Source organism: Canis lupus, chromosome 11, assembly GCF_003254725.2.
Source record: "Canis lupus dingo isolate Sandy chromosome 11, ASM325472v2, whole genome shotgun sequence".
In the NCBI taxonomy this organism is placed as follows: Eukaryota; Metazoa; Chordata; class Mammalia; order Carnivora; family Canidae; genus Canis; species Canis lupus.
The window spans coordinates 5,734,973-5,754,973 of NC_064253.1; the positions used below are offsets into that span (position 1 = coordinate 5,734,973).

The following is a 20,001-nucleotide window of genomic DNA, read 5'->3' on the forward strand; positions in this document are numbered from 1 at the left end:
GGGCGAGGCTCCGGGGGACTTCCCGGGGCGGGGGCCCCGGCGGCGGGCGGCCGCAGCCCACCTGCCCTCGCGAGCCCCCCGGGCGCCCCGGCCTTGCGCCGCCCGCGGCTCGCAGCCCCACCTCCCCGACTCGCAGCCGCTCCGGGCCGACGGGTGTCCCTCCCCCGTGGACAGATGGGCTTCTGTTTTTCCCGGTAATCCGCTCGTCGCGCAGGAACTTGGGCTTCCTCCGTACGCTCTCTCCTGGGTACTGCCGTTGGGCCCTCGGCCGCCCGGTGTGACTTTCAGGTGTCTCCTTAGTAGAGAAAGAAAAGATAAGTGAGGACCTCACCTTTTTCTCGGGCTTTTCCCCTGGTGGCTGCAAAGGGAGTCCTGCAATAACTGGCGACGTTTGGCCCATGACAGCTGTGACTCTCTCCACCTGAAAGTTAACGATGGCAGCTGCTGGTTTGGCAGTTCTCTACCTAAGGGAATTGGGTCTTGTGTGTAGCTTTTCTTTTACTTAGAAAGACACTCCGTGGAGTGGAAGTAGTGCTGAAAAAATGCAGGTGTTAAGGGGGGGGGGCAAAGATGGGTAGTTTTTAAAAAAAGATTTTATTTATTTATTCATGAGAGAGGCAGAGGGAGAAGCAGGCTCCTCAAGGCCTGAGCCAAAGGCAGATGCTCAACCACTGAGCCACCCAGGTACCCTTCTCTCTCATAGAAGAGGGTTGAAGAAAGTGAGAAAATGAATTGATGATATTGACACATTGCTTTTACTTTGCGTGATCTTTTTTTTTTTTAAAGATTTTATTTATTTATTCATGAGAGGCACACACACAGAGAGAGAGAGAGAGAGAGGCAGAGACATAGGCAGAAAGAGGAGCAGGCTCCCTAGGGGAGCCTGATGCGGACCTCAGTCCCAGGACCCAGGGATAACCACCAGAGCCAAAGGTGGAGGCTCAACCACTGAACCACTCAGATACCCTAAGATAAGTAATTTGTTAATGACTGAGCGAGGGTTACAGACATAGGTGCCTATCTGAGGGCAAAATTCACCGCTAGGTAAAACGTGGAGCTGTCACTATAAGGATTCATGTAGAGATAGAACTCTTGGCTGGAATTGGGGCGTTTTGCTTACAGTCAGAAATGAACATTCAATTAAATACTGAAATTGTGCCAACGCTAGCACTTCTTGTGGATAAAGCCCAGATGGAAGTGATGCCTGCCCTTAAAAAATTAAATGTGAAAATGTCACTTCACTTAAAACGATAATGCAGTCTGTGGAGGTGTTAGTTGAAGTATGAAACCTTGAGCTTATTCTTCATTTCCTTAAGTAGCTTTGCTTCTGCTGGTGATAAAGATATTTTCGTCTGTTCCTGTTTGGTTTTAGTATAGTATGAATCAAATACTAATGCTCTTGTTTACAAATTTGGTATCATTTTTTTAACCCAGAATAAAATCGTATTTGATCCTTCTGAGTGGGGAAAAAAAAAAAAAAAGCCCTTCACTATACAATCTTACCCATTTGCCTAAAGTACTGTAGTGGTCATTATTGAAGGAATCTTTTTCTTATTCGTTGCCTTGTCATCCATTTGTGGTAAAGAAAAGGTATTTTGTGACACTGAAACAGAAATCAAAGATGTGTTTTTTTATATCTACATTTTTTAAGAATATTTTATTTTATTAGACACTGAGATAGTGACAGAGATAGCGAGAGAGAGCACAAACTGGGAGGAGATGGAGAAGTAGGATCCCCACTAACCAGGGAGCCAGATCCCAGGACCCTGGAATCATGACCTGAGCCAAAGGCAGACATTTGAGCCACCCAGGTGCCCCTCATATATTCACTTAATAATCAGTATTCAAAACAGTAAGTTTCCTGGCTAGTTCATAATATCAGTGTAACCACTCATGCAGTGTGGAATTTAAGCATTGACAGAAAAATGTATTTTTTTTCTTAAGATTTTATTTATTTGAGAAAGAGCAGAGAGCACAAGAGGAAGGGTGGGAAGAGGGAGAAGCAGACTCCCTGCTGAGCAGGGAACCCGTTGTGGGGCTGTGTCCCAGGACCCTGGGGTCATGACCTGACTCAAAAGCAGCTACTTAATCGACTAAGCCACCCAGGCGCCCCAGGAATAGAAGTACCTTTTACCCTTACTTAGAGGCAGCAGTGAAGGTTACTGTGGGAAAAGGCAGTTCTGGCAGCAGCGGCAATTGCATCAATGACAGTGTTATCAGGGGCAAGGACCTAAGAGGTGTAAAAAAAAAAAAATAACCTAGTGTTCACTGAGTATACAGGAGTGAGGATGCCAGAAACTGTTTCTCTGCATTAGTCTTTTTATCAAGTTGGGTTTTGCCAACCATATATTTTCATTATTCAAGAGTAATGTAACATATTTACTTCTGCTAGGTCATACATAACCTATTTGAGGGCAGAATTCTTTTCCATTCCTTTATTCCATCAGCCAGTTAGTTTGTCAGCATATATTCATTTCATGCCTATCATGTCCAGTCAGTGGAAATGAACAAACATAACTTCTCTTCTGGAGGGAGATGGACAAAGCTAATAAGTAGAATATATAACATGTCAGAGACTAGTAAGTGCTGTGGAAAAAAATAAAGCAGTGTAGGGTGATAAGGGAGTGTGAGGATGACACTTTAAAATAGAACGGTCATGTAAATTCTCACTGAGAAGGTGACATTTGAGCAAAGACTTGAAGTAGGTAAGAAAGCCAGCCTTGAGGGTAGATCATTCCAGGCAGAGGGAGCAGCAGATGTAAAGGCTCTGAGGATGGAATGCCCCATTTGAAGAACACCAAGAAAACTGGCATGGCCAAAGCAGACTATGTAAGGAAAGAGTACTTGGAAATGAGGTCTGTTTGTATAGGGCTTCAGAGTTAGTCTGTTCTCATTGCCTGGAATGTCCTTCCCTTCCATTGCCAAATGTCCAGATTTGACCTCTTGTTCCACATTTAACTCAAACATCACTTAAACATTTCCTGAAGCTTTTTGTCTCTGCTGGATGACTCCTCTTGGTTCTTAGGATTTTATTTTTATCTTTATTATGGTACAGTGTTTGGTTTCACAGCCTAAAATTCCTTGGGGCATCCTATAGATTCCTTGAGAGAAGGTATTGGATTTTAGATATATTTATGTCACCCCTAGCAATCAACATTAAATTTTGAATATAGAAAGCTCTCGAAAATCCTTGCTTAATGTAGTCATTAGATTCTCCTAGCTTAATAGGCAGTTTGGATTAGAAGTGACTTCCTAAGGCTCCTTCCACCTTTCCACCAAATCTTATCCTTCATTAACTGGAGGTTTTAAGAATTCATGCCTTCAGGATAAAAGCAATGTTGGAATAGCTATTACTTCAGCTGTTTCTGTTTTAAGTTGAAGCTCCTAAGAAGTATATATTCAACAAGATTGACAGTTTTGATTGAAACTTATTAAGAGCACCTAGTGGTATGGTCCTGATAAGGTCCTGAGATTTGAGTCCAGCAATAATGGTTTAGCACTGAGCAGTTTGAAAACTATTGAACCATTTGCCAACCAGTTTCCTTTATTGCATTGGATTCCTATTCCTCATCTATCCTTCCTTTTTAAAAAAAAAATAAAAGAAAGGTTTATTTATTTTTTATTAATCTCTATACCCAATATGGGGCTTGAACTCAAAACCTTGAGATCAAGAGTCTTTCTTAGATGATCTTCCGACTGAGCCAGCCAGGTGCCCTTATCCTTCCTCTTGATAGATCAATTTATATGTTCATCTTTACCCTTTAATAGTGCAGATTTCTGTTTCCCACTGTAATAGATTTTTAGATTTTTTACATTTGATTGTGCCTCCCAGCTGCTGTGAGATTTGATATATATGAAGTCACACATCTATTTTGCTAAACTGAAATTTTTGGTTCATTCTGCTAGAGTCAGATACTGAGAATTCAAGGATGGACTCAGAATGTCATCACCTCTTGTGTTTTTGCCCTCTCTTTTCTTGAGCTATGACTGCAGAAGTTCAGTTGTTTTCCCTGGTTTAATTGTTTCTTTAGTTGATGGTTAGCCCCAGCAACTTGGCCACAGTAAACTTTAGTCTTTTAATATTTGCCTGGCAATACTTCTCTATTACTATAAATGACTAATGAGACATATAGTTCATAAGCCAGATATGTTTTTTACATAGCCATCAAACAATTTGAGTTTTGATTCCTGTGTTATTAATAAACCATGACATGCCACTTTAAATAAAGTGAACATGTTTTTCTTTTATATGAATTAGTTGTAGTTGTTTCCATAGATACAAAAGATTGTATATGTATAATATGCACTGTTCATACATGAGTTACCAAACTGTTATATGTGTGGGTTGCCTCAATTTTCTTATAAGCTAAATCTGATTATTCTTGTCAACTAAATGCACACCCTAGAAGGAACTTAAGATTGTTCTTTCCTTTTTTGAATTTGTTGACATAAAAAGTAAAAAATACAAGTATGTATACTTTTTTTTCCTTTAAAAAATTTTAAGAACAGTGTATCCATGTTTACTAACATCTTATCTTAGTGACTCTTGGCAGATGGGATAGTTCAGCTTCTTTATATGATCAGAAAATAATTATCAACAGTTCTAAGGATTAAGGTGTTAACACATTGCAACATACACCATTTGAGCTGTTTTGTTAAGAGAATTCCAAACGATTTGATTTCTTTCCATATTAATTAGGATGCTTTTGACTACGTAAATAGGGTTTTGTGTAGCCTGACTTAAATCTGCTTGAAAAGAACCTTATTAGGATACATAGTAGGAAGTGCAGAATATTAATTCCAAAATTATTTGATTCAGCAAATTAATGACCTCATCACATCCATTTTCTGTCTCTTTCTCTGTCTTCTTCACAAAGTTGATATCTAGAGGCTGGTTTCCTCATGAAATTGGTGATAACCAATTCAGTCTCTAAGTAGCTTGTGATCTGTTCCTGCAATCCTGGAGTATGTCTTCCCCTTCAGTATAGTTAGTTCTACACAAGATAAATAACTGCTAATACTAATCAGAATCCACCTTTGGAGCTGAGGGTGGAAACAAGAATGAATTTACTGTTCTGTTGGAAAGGTGTAATAGAGGAATGTATGTTGAGTAGGCAAACAAGTGTCACTATCCCCTCTTGAGTAATGCATATTATTTCTTTTGAATAGATACTATTTTTTCTTCCATAGTTTTACGTTGCTTCTAAGGTTGTCAGTATCAGGAAACACATATTGTTAATATGTGATTCTGTGCATGTACCACAAAAGATCTTAGCTCAAGATAAATTCCTTATGTTAAAGGATCATTGAAAAATTTAAATTCTAATATAGTCATGATTTTTGTAGGAAGTGTCCTTAAAGTCTTGCTTTTTAAAAAATTGATATTAAACCTGTTGAAAATTCTAAACCAGGAAATAAAATGTTCAGAGTTACAGTGACGTTCAGTTTTTGTGGAAAGCTTATAAAATGACAATATTAGAAGTCATTCCTATGCCTTTCAAAGAAACAGAAGGCTTTGTATAAAGTGGCTGTATTGTGTTTCTTTAGTAAAGTTGTTGACTGTTAAATTATTTATTTCAATTTTTAAATACATTTCCTTTTTTTGTGATTCTGTGGAAAACATTTAAGTATTGAGTTCACTAAGGTCATCTTTATTTCACCATACATAGTTAACTATTAACCTTTATTGTATTTCTTCCTATAATGTCCCAGTGCAGAATATACATTTTTAAGACATTAATAACATAAAATGAATACATTGAAAATGTTGGTAGATTTATAGAACATTTATGGCTTTAAGATGACCAAATATGTTAATGTCTGGCTATTGTTAAAGTGTTTAAAAATAAATTAATGTAAATAGCATTTCCGTAATTTGCATTCATTTTTTTCCTCTGTGTATGTCTTTCTTTTTACAAAATTGAAGTTATATATATACCTGAGTGTATGGAGGCCCTTCTGTTTTCTCATCCTGAAGGGAAATTCTTTCTTTATCACTTGGAGTTGTCTTTGTACTTGTGAGTTGTGGATTTCTTCTCTGTTGCTGCTAAGCCACGATTTTGAGTTGTAGTCCACCTAGGGGAGCCAGTCTTCTTCCAGCCTCTTGTCACATAAAACTCTCATATTGGGATAAATTACACTTGTTCTTTCCTTGCCCATTCTGCCTTATCAGTCTTCCCTTTACCAAATCCTTTGAACTGAAGTGGGGATAAACAAATTTTTCTACCAGAAGATCAGGCAAATCTCAGAAGGATATTACAGAGTAGAGGAAGTAAAGACCACCATCCTAGTTAAGTTCTTAAGACTTCAAGGGGAGGCACTTCTAGACAAGGCTTTGACAGGAAGTGGTCTTGGATACTCCTTGACCTGTCCATTGTACTCTCCTCTCTCTTGCCAAGCTCATATTTCTTCCACAAATATTTGCTGTTCGTGTGGCCCTTTTCTAAGCACAGGTAATGGTGTAATGACTAAGATATCATCCTTGCATTAAGAGTTTCACATGCTAGTGATAGGAAATAGACAATAAACAAATTGTGTAAAATTGTGATCGTTGAAAGAAAAATGAAACAGTGAAAGGAGTTAGAGTGATGGGGGAGAAACTCCTGTTTCAGGACATGACATTTGAGAAGAGAATGAGATGAGGTCAGGGAGTGTATGAGAACAGCTGAGGAAAGAATATTTCAGGCAGAAAATGATGCGAGATCCCTCAAATGGGACCACAGTTGGTGTTGAGGAATAGCAAGAAGTCCTGCTGAGTGATCACAAGGAAGAGGGGGCAAGAGATGAGGCTGGAGAGAACACGGCCATATCATGCCTGCATGCCCAATTATACAGCTCCTTTTTCACCTCTCTCAGGCTGATGACATCATCCCCAACATGCTCTCGATGAGAAGAGGTATTTTTTGCCTTGAATCCTACTTGTAGTTTGCACAATTGAGCAATGCCTCTGACCTCTACAAGATAGGCAGTGATGCTTTCTTCTGCTTATTTTCTTCTCTACCCCAGCTAATCCTTAAGCTCCAGAGAGGTGGGAATGCTAGCTCAACAAATGAAGGTAAAAGTGACTGCCCCAGTTCTGTGCAGCCTCTATACTAATGAGACCTGTGATCAAGCTGTTTCCATTTCCTAAGTCACTTGTGAACTCATGAAGAAAAGCATTTATTTTTCTCAGACATCTCACAACCTTAATTATAGATGAGCACAGTTGATGTGAAGCCCAGTAGACCACCTCTATTATTGCGCTGAAAAGCATTTACATCTTTCCTGCCTTGTTTGAAGGCTGGTGTAATTCAAGAATCTCTGGCTGTCAGTCATTGTTCTGTGTTAGCAGGAGGAAAGGGCTCTTTTTCAATGTGCCAGGCCCACTGAATTGTTTTGATTTGTGTGCTATCTATCTAATTAAATGGGGAAGATTGCCAGCTCATCCCACAACAAATATATTCTGCTGCTTCCTGTCATTAATATCTTAGTGTGATGGTTCCAAGTTTTTTAAGATGGAAAAATATACATAATATTTAGCATTTTCAGCATACAGTTCTGTGGCATTATGTATATTCACATTGTTGTGCAACCAACACCACTATCCCTATCTGGAGAACTCCTTTGTCTTTAGAAATTGAAACTTTTACACATTAAACACTGACTCCTCATTCTCCCCTTCTCCCAGGCACTAGCAACCACCATTCTATTTTTTGACTCAGTTTGACTGCTCTATGACCATCATAAAAGAGGAATCATAATCTATTTGTCCGTTTGTGACTGGCTTATTTCACTTAGTATGATGTCTTCAAGGTTCACCGATGTAGCATGTGTCATAATTTCTTTTTTAAGAGTGGATAATCCATTATATGTATGTTTACACTACATGTTATTTACTTGGATTGCTTTAACTTTTTGGCTGTTGTGAATAATCCTGCTATGAAAATGGGTCGTTAGATATATTTGGGAACATGAGTGTACAAATATCTGTTTGAGTCCCTGCTTTACTTCTTTTTCCACCCAGAAGTGGAATTGCTGGATCATATGATAATTCTGTATTCAATTTGTTTTAGAATTTGCTGTACTGTTTTCCATGGTAGCTGCACCATTTTACATTCCCTCCAGCAATGCACAAGGGTTCTTATTTTTCTGCATCCTGCTGATACTTGTTATTTTCAGTTTTTTTTTTCATCCTGGCTTTCCAAATGGCTGTGAAGTACTATCTCATTGTGATTTTGTTTTACATTTGTGTGATGACATTGATGTTGAGAATCTTTTTTTTTTTTTTAAGATTTATTTATTTATTCATAAGAGACAGAGAGAGAGGGGCAGACTCCCTGCCCAGATCCTGATGTGGGACTTGATCCCGGATCCTGGGATCATGCCCCAAGCCGAAGGCAAACACTCAACCGCTGAGCCACTCAGGTATCCTGATGTTGAGAATCTTTTCATGTGCTTACTGACTATATATCTTTGAGAGAATGTATATTAAGTCCTTTGTCCATTTTTCAACCCTTTGTTGTTATTGTTGTTGCTGATGATGAGTTCTAGGAGTCCTTTATATATTCTAGATAGCTGTCCCTTACCAGATACAGGATTTACAAACATTTTCTCCCAACCCATGGGCTACCTTTTCACCTAAGCAATGGCATCTTTTTTCAAAGGATAACAACATCCTTTGATGCACAAGAGTTTTTAATTTTGGTAAGGTCCAGTTTATCTTTTGTTGGGGAGGGGGTGTCTCCTGTTCTTTTGGTGTCATATCCAGAAAGTAATTTGTAATGACTGCATAATAGTTCATTGTTTAATGTATCATAATTTATCTAGCTAGCCTACTACTGTGGACTTTTATTTTGGATAAGGTTTCTTTTTGATAAAGATTAAATAATAAGAAAATACTGGCAGATAATACAGGCTAATAACAAAATTGATAATTACAATTACTTTTATTATTACTACTACTTGTTACTTTGTACTGTTGGTTGGAAGATTATGTAACTAAGGAACTGTAGAATATTCCAGAGATTGTTGTCAGATATTTTTTATGTTTCTGCAGAATAAATTATCTCTTTGTAGGCTTTGTTTTGAAATGAACTTCTTACTTACTACGGAATACAAAGTCCTCCAAAATTCTTCCAGAGAACAGTTTCATAAGGAGACGTTTTTAGGAGAAAGTTCTAAAACTTGCCCCAGCTATTTTTTTTTTTAAGAATGACCTAATCTTTAAAAGATTTAATTCACATGCTATAAAATTTACCCATTGAAAGTGTACTGGGTGTTATTCTGTATGTTGGCAAATTGAACACCAATAAAAAATAAATTTATTATTAAAAAAATAATAAATAAATAAAATAATATAGATAAATTTAAAAAAAAAGTGTACAGTTCAGGATGCCTGGGTGGCTCAGCAGTTGAGCAGACATCTATCTGCCTTTTGCTCAAGGTGTGATCCTGGGGTCCTGGGATTGAGTCCCACATCAAGCTCCCTGTAGGGAGCCTGCTTCTCCCTCTGCCTATGTTTCTGTCTCTGTGTCTCTTACGAATAAATAAACTCTTTTTTTAAAAAAAAAGAGTGTACAGTTCAATACAATTTATTGTATTCACATTTGTGCATATGACTCACTGTTAATCTAAATTTAGGACAATTTCTTTCTTTTCTTTTCTTTTTTTTTTTTTTAAGATTTATTTATTTATTTATTTATTTATTTATTTTTATTTTTTTTAACTTTTATTTATTTATGATAGTCACAGAGAGAGAGAGAGGCAGAGACACAGGCAGAGGGAGAAGCAGGCTCCATGCACTGGGAGCCCGACGTGGGATTCGATCCCGGGTCTCCAGGATCGTGCCCCGGGCCAAAGGCAGGCGCCAAACCGCTGCGCCACCCAGGGATCCCTTAAGATTTATTTATTAGAGGGAGCGAGGGAGGGGGCACAAGCCTGAGCAGGGGGAAGGGCAGAAGGAGAGGGAGAAGCAGACTACCCCTGAGCAGGGAGTTCTTACATTTAGGTCTATGATCCATTTTGAGTTAGTTTTATATATGACCTAAGATAGGGATCTAACTTCATCCTTTTGCATGTGGCTATCTAATTTTTCCAGCACCGTTTGTGGAAAAGGCAGCTGTTCTTTACTCATTGCATTGTCTTGGTCTCTTACTCCAACCCCCATGCCCCCAATTTTACCTTGTTCTTGAGTTCTCAGACCTTTCAGCTGCCACCATGGTTCAGACTCTCTCTTTAAATATTTTAAACTCAGTCTGTCACTTCTCAGCTGTATGTTATTTAAGTAAAAAGAAAATATTGGGCTTCTGCCACTGAAACTGGGCAATATCTTAGTATAGTGGATGCTAGTTTTAGAGTGTTAATAATAGCTACCATTTATTGAGCACTTGCTTTGTTGTGCTAAGCAGCTTTAATACATTTTTATACATTGTGAGGGAAGATACTAGAGGGGTTTTCTCTAAAGAAATTTAATGAAGGATCTGGGCCAAGTACTAATACTGTACCCTTAAATTTGGGATATAAGGGTAGATCCATTCTCTTTGCTTTTTCTTTATGCACTCAGGCTAAAATGAGGCCTACTCAGGTAACACCAAGTCTCTAGTCAGACTTCCTTCTTGGGAATCTGGGAATAAAAACAGACTCACTGAACTTTTTTTGCTGGGACCTTTTCTTTTTCATGATTTCTAAATGTTGGGGTGCTCTGAGGCTTAGTCTTCATACCTCTCTTACTTTTAATGAAAGTGAACTAATTATTTCTTATATATATATATGCACCTTGCTCTCCTGATCCCATGGTTTTGTTAGGGATTTTTTGTTGTTCATTTTGTTTTTTTCTGCTTTGAATGCTATGCAACTTCACATTCTCTATTCTCTGAATTTCTAAATTCTGCTTATTCTATAAGTCACTTTCTGGATATCTCTCTTTGAAGATGATCTTGCTATTGAAAATCAGTGTTCCCCTTTATCTCTTATAGTATATTATTTGTATCATTCTTATGTCAGGAATTATTCTCTTTTATTATAAAGACATCTGTTTCTCTTTGGAAATATTAAAAAGCAAGATACAGAGCACTAAATAAAAGTTTTAAATGATTATATTCATTTTATTTCCTGTTTTAAGCTCTCTGAGAAAAAAGTCTCTTTCTCTTTCATCTTGGTAATACTTGATATTCTAGCATCTAGCAGAGTCACTGAATGCTTTGTAAGAAAAAAATTCTCTGGGGACGCCTGGGTGGCTCAGCGGTTGGTTGGCTGCCTTGGGCTCCAGTTGTGATTCCGGGATCTGGGATTGAGTCCCACATCTGGCTCCTGTAAGGAGCCTGCTTCTCCCTCTGCCTGTGTATCTGCCTCTCTCTCTCTCTTTGTCTCTCATGAATAAATAAATCTTAAAAAAAAAAAATTCTCTGAGTGTATGTGGAAGGGAAGGAAGGAGGAAGAAAATGGCATATTTACTATTTGATTAGAGGGACATTTTGGTTTTAAAGTTTATAACATATACATAAGAACAGGAAAGGAACATAGGTAAAGAAAGTTTTGTTAGTGGGTTACTGAATATTCAAAAATTAATTTTCATTAATGCATTAAGAGAAGTATTTAAAATAATAAAAATTGTTGCCTTTATGTAACTATAGTTGTCTTTAGATTGAAATATTATCTGTTGACTTCTATGATGGAGCTACAGTGTTAGGAAGTCTGATCAGCCTGAAGCAAGCTCCAGGCTTCTTTATGAAAGCTAATGATTTAAATTGATTGTTAGAAAAAGGGAAATTGTCTTATGTCAGCAGAGACTTGATTTGTTTAATCTTAGACTTTGGATGTTTGATTACAATTTTAAGGCATTCTTTTCAATATTGATTTTCTTAGATGAGTATTGCTGGCATTTTAAGAAAGATGATTACAAATGGTAGTTTTGAAGTTTATACGAGAAATTATTTTCACTGATAGAATAATAAAACATAGTTAAAGTTTAGCTTTCATAATCTGTAACTTGTTTATAAACAATAACGTCGTACAAAAAGATAACTTTCCTTAGGAGAAAACTTCTATTAGATCTTTACACCTATCATTAGAACTCTAGAGCTTATTTTACAGACAGTCCCAGAGACAGATATTTTAAATAAGTCCTTGTTAATCCGTGCTTATTATCTGGCATGTATTATTTTTTAATAGTTTTATGTATTTTAACTCAGTCCTCCCAACAACTGTATGAGGTAGGTATTGTTATTTATGCTGTAAATGTTATGTTATTCAACTGTTATTCAGGTTAAGCAACTTGTTCAAAGTCGCACAGTTTTAATAAAGAACGTATGCAGGAATAGACTGATATAGTCAGTTGCAGGTTTCATACTCTCTTCCTTTCCTTCTTTATTTTTCCTTTGTTTAACAAAGTTATACAAGCACATAGGTTAAAAGAATCTAATAGTTCTTCTGTAAGACTTATTATGAAAAAATTCTTTCATTTCCCCCTTCCCACAGGTAAGTATTTTTTAGCTGATTACTCAATATTTACATGTCTCTGAATAATGAGCTTATTTTGCTGCCTGATTTTTTTCAGTTGCAGGCATAATCTATTGATTTATGCTATTGAAAATGCTTATTTAGCTCTCCACCCTATCCCACCCAACATCTATATCCTTCTCAGTCTTCTCATTGTTATTTCATAATACTGGTTAGAGCAGTATCTGGTTTCGCTAATTTACTATGTAAATGCTTTTCTCACCTGAACCATGTTGTAAATTTTGCTTCGTTTTTTCTCTCCTGACAGTTTATTTTCCTTGGAAAAAAAAAAATCGCCTTTTTCTTTGACCTAGTTTTTTATTTACTTCTCACTAATTCAGGTCTTTGTCAGTTGTCTCAATCATATGCTGCTTCCATCAGTTTCATGTTCCTGAAGACATCTCTTCTAAAATCTTTTGAGTAGGCCCAATTTAGACCTGTTGGATGGTTTATGTCTCTGTTACCTTTGGAATATCTTTAGCCTGTTTTTATGTTGGATCTCCTATTGCTTTTTTGCATGGTTTATTACCTTACTGTGGTAGAACACATCCTCCGGTGATTTCCTGAGCAAAGCCATATAAGGAGATAGGTTTTTTGAGAGCTTGCTTGTCTGCAGTGTCTTATTATAACTTTACACTGCCTGTCTATAGAATTCTGGGTTGGAAATAACTTTTCCTCAGAATACTGAAGGCAGGGATGCCTGGGTGGCTCAGTGGTTTGGCGCCTGCCTTCGGCCCAGGGTGTGATCCTGGAGACCTGGGATCAAGACCCACGTCAGGCTCCCTGCATGGAGCCTGCTTCTCTCTCTCTGCCTATGTCTCTGCCTCTCTCTCTGTATCTCTCATGAATAAATAAATAAAATCTTAAAAAAAAAAAAGAATATTGAAGGCATTTCTCCGTTATCTTTTAGTTTCCAGTATTGCTATCAAAAAGCTTGAAGCAATTTTGAATACTTTTTCTTTGTGTATGATCTACTTTTACTGTCAAGAAAATATGTAGACTTGTTTTTTCTGCAATTTCTAAAGTGTCTCAGATCCTAGCTCTGAGGCTGTTTTTATCAGTTGTGCTGAGTACTTGATGAGCTCTTTTATTCTGGAAATTTTTTTTCTCTCTGCTTGAAAAATCATTCTGTTTTCTAGTTTCTTTTTTAATCTCTTTTTATGCAGCATTTCCTCTGGACTGTTCTGTTCTTCTTATTCTTTTTCTTCTGTTTTCTGTCATTTTGCCCTTTGGCTCTATTGTGTGGTTGATTTTTTTTCTCAACTTTATTTTCCAGTCTTTCCCCTGAATTAAAAAAAAATCTTAAATTTTTAATTTTCAAGAGCTCTGAAAATTTCTGCATGTTGTTATTTTATAGTATGCTCTTCTTGTTTCATGGTTGCAATTTCTTTATTATTTCTCTGATATTAATGATAAATATTCTACAGTTTCTCTGCCATGCTTGGTTTTCTCTGAGTTACTTTCACTCCATATTTTGTCTTTAGTTTTTATGTGAGAGCTGTCTTCAGATGTCCAGTAATCCTTGACTGACTGCTCCTGTCTAAGGGTTGTATTCTAAAAGCTAATTAGAAGCTCTGAATCGATGATCACCGGTTGCCTATATGAACTGTACTTGATTGCTAGGCAGTTTAGCTGGTGTAAAAATGACAATTGCTGTTAACAATCCCCTAAATTTTAGTGGCTTACCACAATAAAAGTTTATTTTTCACATAGATTCCAATTTGGTGATCCTGATCAGCTAGAAACTTCTTCGTGGACATTTGTTGTTCCTGAGGAAAGGATCAAAAGAATTTCTGCATCTAGTTAACATGGGAAATTGTGCAGAAATTGTTATGGGTGAAGCTTGGATGGTATATTTTTCACAACCATCTCACCTGGGAGGGAAAAATCTATAATTTGTAGCATTTACTACATGGTGATAGTACACTCATAGTGGCCAGTTTTCAGGCTTTCAACATGGTTTCACAGAATGTTGAGTTGTGAAGAGATAAGCACATTTGTCTTTCAGTTGTAGCCTTTGAGGTATTCCACTGGCCAGAACAGGTTTGTGTGGGTCTATGTTAGTTAATTCAAGGAAGAATGAAAAATATTGTTGAATTGTGTGTCTGGGAAGTAAAGGAACTACTTTCTGGTGAACAGATAACAGATTCTGCCATTGTTGGAACTTTGAATGTCATTATCTTTAGACTAGGTAGAGATCCTAGAGAAGTTTGGCTCCTGCCTAGAAGGTGAAGAAGGCCTGGCTTAGGTATTCTGGGAACCGATTGAAAAAAGGGCTAGCGTCAGGCATGTGTACATTTTCCTAAACTCCCTGTTTTTGGTACAGTGTCTGTATTTGCTTTTTATTGGTGCTCTGACAAAAGACTTAGCCACAAACTTAGTGGCTTAAAATAGTACAAGCTTGTTATCATACAGTTCTGTGAGTTACAAGTCTGATATGGGATTTACTGGGCTAAAATCAAGTATCATCTCAAAACTATAGCCCTTTCTGAAGGCTCTTATGAGAGAATTCATTTCTTCGCCTTTTCCAGCTCCCAGAGGCCGCCCACATTCTTTGGCTCTTGGCCGTCTTCCTCCATCATCATAACCAACTGCATGGCATCTCTTTGACTCTTCTCACATCTTCCTCTGACCGCAGCCCAGGAAAGGCCCAAGCCTCATGATGAGATTAGGTCCAGTGGAATAATCTGGAATAATCTTCCCAACTCAAGGTCATTACTTGAATCACACCTGTAAAGTCCTCTTTGGCATGTAAGAGGGTATATTCATAGGATGCTGTCATTTTTGGCGAGCCATTATTTTACCCACCATGGTACCCCATGCTCTCCAAAGACCCTCTGTTTTATCTACTGCATGAAATATGTTTACAGACTTTTCTTGGGGATGGTAGAGGGAATTTAGTGGTCCTTCTACCTCTGAAACAGTCCTCCTTATTTTACACTCTTTGCATCTTCTCTTCCACAAGTACCTAAAAGCGGTAATTCTTGAGCCTTTGGCTATTTTGTGATACAAATTGGGTTAGTTCTTGGGTTTCCCTGTCACCAATTTGGATTAAGTTTTCTGAGATTACTTAATACTTGACCACTCATTCAGGCACTTACTAAATTTTGTTGCCCTGTCTTTCTTATTTTCCTTATCCTCGTGTTCCCTAAAAAAAAAAAAAAAAAAAGAAAAAAATCTTAATATTGTCTTAGCTGGGGTTTGAGAAGGCCACAAAAAAAATAGATGTTTTTGTGCATTTAATCTACTGTCTTAATTAGGACAGAGCTCATAGCTTTAACTACCACACCATAGCCCCTTAACTTTATTGTCCCCTTTTTTTCGAGTGTGTCATGTAACCCAGATGTTTGATAATATATATGGATATGGATCTCATCTTCTACATTCAATATTCATTTATTCAGTGTACTTATATTGATGACTCTATGCCAGCCACTCTGTTCAGCATTTCAGATTTAAAGAAGATTTGGAGAGGGTTGGAGTCTGATAGAATTCAGATATTTACAAAGGAAATTTGAGCACACTGTCAAAAGTATATGTTATGAATAGAAACAGTACCAAGGAAGCACAGAGGATCAAGGAACTCATTTTTCCTAGGAAAGTAAGAAAAGACTTGACAGAAACCATCATCTTTGATCTGAGTCTTAAAAGAGTATTGCTAGAGAATAGGGTGAGAAAGTAGGAAAATAAGAAGGGAGTGCATGGTAAGAAGTTCAGTGCAGTTGAAGCACATTGTGTAGGGGAAAAGAAATAGATGATGAAAGCCCAGAGGTAGATCAGGATTCAGTTTTGGAAAGTTTTGTTTATGGCCTGGTAGGGAGTTTGGATGTTAGGTCGGATGGAAACTAGAGGGCTTTAAGAAAGGAAGTAACAGGAGCAGTGTGAAGAAGAGGCGAGAACGACCCCTGGACTGGCCAAAGCCCGCATGCCACTGCATCCCCGCGTCCAGCGCTTACGTCCCGCTGCTGTCGCCACCACGCCCAAGAGAAAGGCTGAAGGGGATGCTAAAGGAGATAAAGCCAAGGTGAAGGATGAGCCATAGAGAAGATCTGCAAGGTTATCTGCTAAACCTGCTCCTTCAAAGCCAGAGCCCAAGCCTAAAAAGGCCCCTGCAAAGAAGGGAGAGAAGGTACCCAAAGGGGAAAAAGGGGAAAGCTGATGCTGGCAAGGATGGAAATATGCAGAAAATGGAGATGCCAAAACAGACCAGGCACAGAAAGCTGAAGGTGCTGTAGATGCCAAGTGAAGTGTGTGCATTTTTGATAACTGTGTACTTCTGATGACTGTACAGTTTGAAATACTATTTTTATCAAGTTTTATAAAAATGCAGAATTTTGTTTTACTTTTTTTTTTTTTTAAGCTATGTTGTTAGCACACAGAACACTTCATTGTTGTATTGGGGGAAGGGCATATATCACTAATAGAATATCTCCGAAGCTAGATTGATAACAAGAGGGAAAAACACCTTCCCCTTCTAGTTTTGAGAAACTTCCTCTTGGCTCCCAGAAGGAGGGATTCCTTGATGTTGACACACATGAGCCACCTTGGTGGTGTGGAAAAACTAAAATTCATTTTTTTATGTCCTCTTCTCCCTCTCTGCCTTCAACATAGACTTGACTCCCTTAAACCCAGAGACCTGTTGGAACCTGACCCCATGAAATGTCAGTATGACATTTGTCAGTATGACATGAAATGTCAGTATGACCCCAGTATGTCAGGCAATCTGGACTTTACAGTGTCACCACTGAGATGGTGTCCCTCAAAAGAGTTCCTTTTTTTAGCTTGTGGATCTTCAGATTGATAATTCTGCCATTTTCATTTCATTTCCTGAAAGTCAGGGTCAGCTTGTGAAAAGTTGTTAAACAACATGCTAAATGTGAACTGTCAACCCTCACTCTAAACTTTCCCTGTTCAGAGTATCACATGAAGACTTCATTGGGTTTTATAATGGCTTTCTGATTTTGGTAGTCCATTGAAGAAGGGAGTTTGAAAGTTGTTGTATACTGTTAACGATCGATCGTCTGCCCTGCCTGAAATACCATGATTGTTTATGAAAAGTATCTTTAATAAAGATGGATTCAGTTTAGCTTGGAAAAAAAAAGAAAGGAAGTAACAAATACTGTTATTTAGGAAGTAATTCTAGTGACATGGGTGGGATGATTTGGAGTGGAAAAACAGATGGCAGAGTATTTAGGTGGTTCTTAAATTATTCTGGGTTAGAATAGGAATCGGAGTTGAGATATTATCTTTGAATCCAAGTTTACTGTTGTTTCTTCAGTTGAATTAATAGGACTTAGTGACCCAATAGACATGGGAAGTGAAAGAAAAGGAATCATCAAGATTTTTGGCTTAAGAGATGGGGTAAATGGTAATGCCATTAATTGAGATTAGAAATATAGTAATGAAAATGGATTTTGTTAAGAGGTACATACTAATAGAATAAATACATCACAGAGATGGAAAGTACAGCCTATGGAACATGGTCAGTATCATTGTAATGATATTGAATGATGACAGATGGTGACTACACTTAATGTGCTGAGTGTTAAACAATGTATAGAATTGTCAAATCACTTTTTGTATACCTAAAACTAATATAAGATTGTTCAATTATACTTGAATTTAAAAAGGAGAGAAAACAAGTTTTAGAAGAAATGTGATGTTTTTAATTTTTAGTCTTTCACATGTAAGTTTTAATATCACCTTATGGAATATAACTGGAGATGTCTGTAAGCTGGAAATATCTGTCACCAACTCAGAAAAGAAGATAGGCTTCCTTTAAGCACTAGGGATATAGGAGAATGAACGATTAGGGAGATAACACGGTTGAAGCCACAAGAGGAAGTAAGGTAATCCAAGGGACACCTTTTAGCTCTAGATGAAGACTAGGAGGAGATGGAGATGATCAAGCAAACCTAACAAAGGAAGAGGGCAGCTTTTTTCTTCCTTCCTCTCTGCTTTGCTCATTTGAATATTTTTATGAAATATTGAATAAATGCAAAATAAATGTATGTATTGAATATCTGCAAGGTGTAGGAACTAATACTTGAATTGCTGTGTGTTCACTATCTCCTTTAAAAAAAAAATTACCAGTCTTTCTGAATGTCTCATATTCTGTTCTCTTTGTACCTGAGATAAGCACCATCTTGAATTTTTAAAAATCATTTTCATTTTTTTACCACATTTTTGTCCTCAAAAAAACAGTTTACTGTTTAGTTTCACATATATTTAAACTTTTAAAAAGTAGAATCGTAGTATTTATATTCTTCTGTGACTTGATTAAAAAAATTCAACATTTCTAAGCTCATTTCTAGTATTTATATAGTTACAGTCCTTTTTATTGCTTTGTAATATTCCGTGCAGGAATGAAACACAGTTTATTATACATTTTACATTGATGGACATTTTATATTGTGACTTTTTTGCTGTTACAAACAGTGCTGCTATAAGCATTCTTGCAAACATCTTTTTGAATTTCTTTAGGGTGTAATTAGGAGTTGAATACCTTTGTCCTTGGGTATGTTTACGTTCAGCTTTTACTAGGTAATGCTGGTGTGTTTCCAGAAGTGGTTGTACCAATTTACAGTTCTTTTAGTATGGGTGCTTTGTTGCTTCATATTCTTGCCAGTACTTGATATCGTTAGACATATATCTTCGCTGGTAGTATGGGTACTTAATGTTGTCATTGTAATTTTTAACTAGTAGGGTTTTTTTTTTTTTCCTTTTTTCTTTTTCTTTTTCTCCTGTGTGAAGTTGAACCTCTTCCATAGTTTATTTACCATTCAAATTTCCTTTTCCTGATGATTTCCTAAGTTCTGTTTTGCCAGTCGTTTTTATATTGAGATGTTTATCTTTTTCTTACTGACGTCTAAGTGTTTTTTATATACACAGTATTATTCCTTTGTCAGTTTTTATGTATTGCAGCTATATTCTTTGCGTTCATAGCTTTCACTTCTTTCTCTGGTGTCTTTTGAGCATTAGAAATGCTTGCTTTTAATATGATCAAGTTTGCCAGTCTTTTTCTTTATGGTTAGCCTTATTTTGTGTCTTATTTAAAAGTCTAGCACTATTACAAGGTCATAAAGATACTTCCCTATTATATTTTTAAAGTTTTATAGTATAAGCATTGACATTCATTTTTAACCAACCTGGGAGTGATTTTTTAGTATAACATAAGAGATCTAAAACAGAAAGAAAACAACAATTTTTATTCTGGCACCATTCATGGAAATGTCCTTCCTTTCCCTTCTGTTCTACAAAGCCTACTGTATGTTTTAAAGTAAATTACCTTATATTTGTGTGGGTGTGTTTATGGTTCAGTTCCATTAGTCAGTTTCCCTATTTGTGCACCAGTATCACTTTTTGTATACCAGTATCGTGTTATCTTAATTACTGTGACTTTATAATAATTTTTACCTGCTCAGCATACCCTCTTACATTCTACTCAGGAGTGTCTTGTCATTCTTGTCTTCTGATTTAATATATATGTGTTGGAGACAGATTCAGGTTTTCAAGTTTATCTGTATT

General features: G+C 37.0%; 1 protein-coding gene and 1 pseudogene across 8 annotated transcripts in view; both read left to right on the forward strand.

Moving 5' to 3' along the window:
- AP3S1 (adaptor related protein complex 3 subunit sigma 1) overlaps window positions 1-20,001 on the forward strand; it is a 68,410-nt gene that overhangs the window by 424 nt on the left and 47,985 nt on the right. The window lies entirely within an intron of this gene.
- On the forward strand, window positions 16,321-16,833 carry LOC112659620 (non-histone chromosomal protein HMG-17-like; annotated as a pseudogene).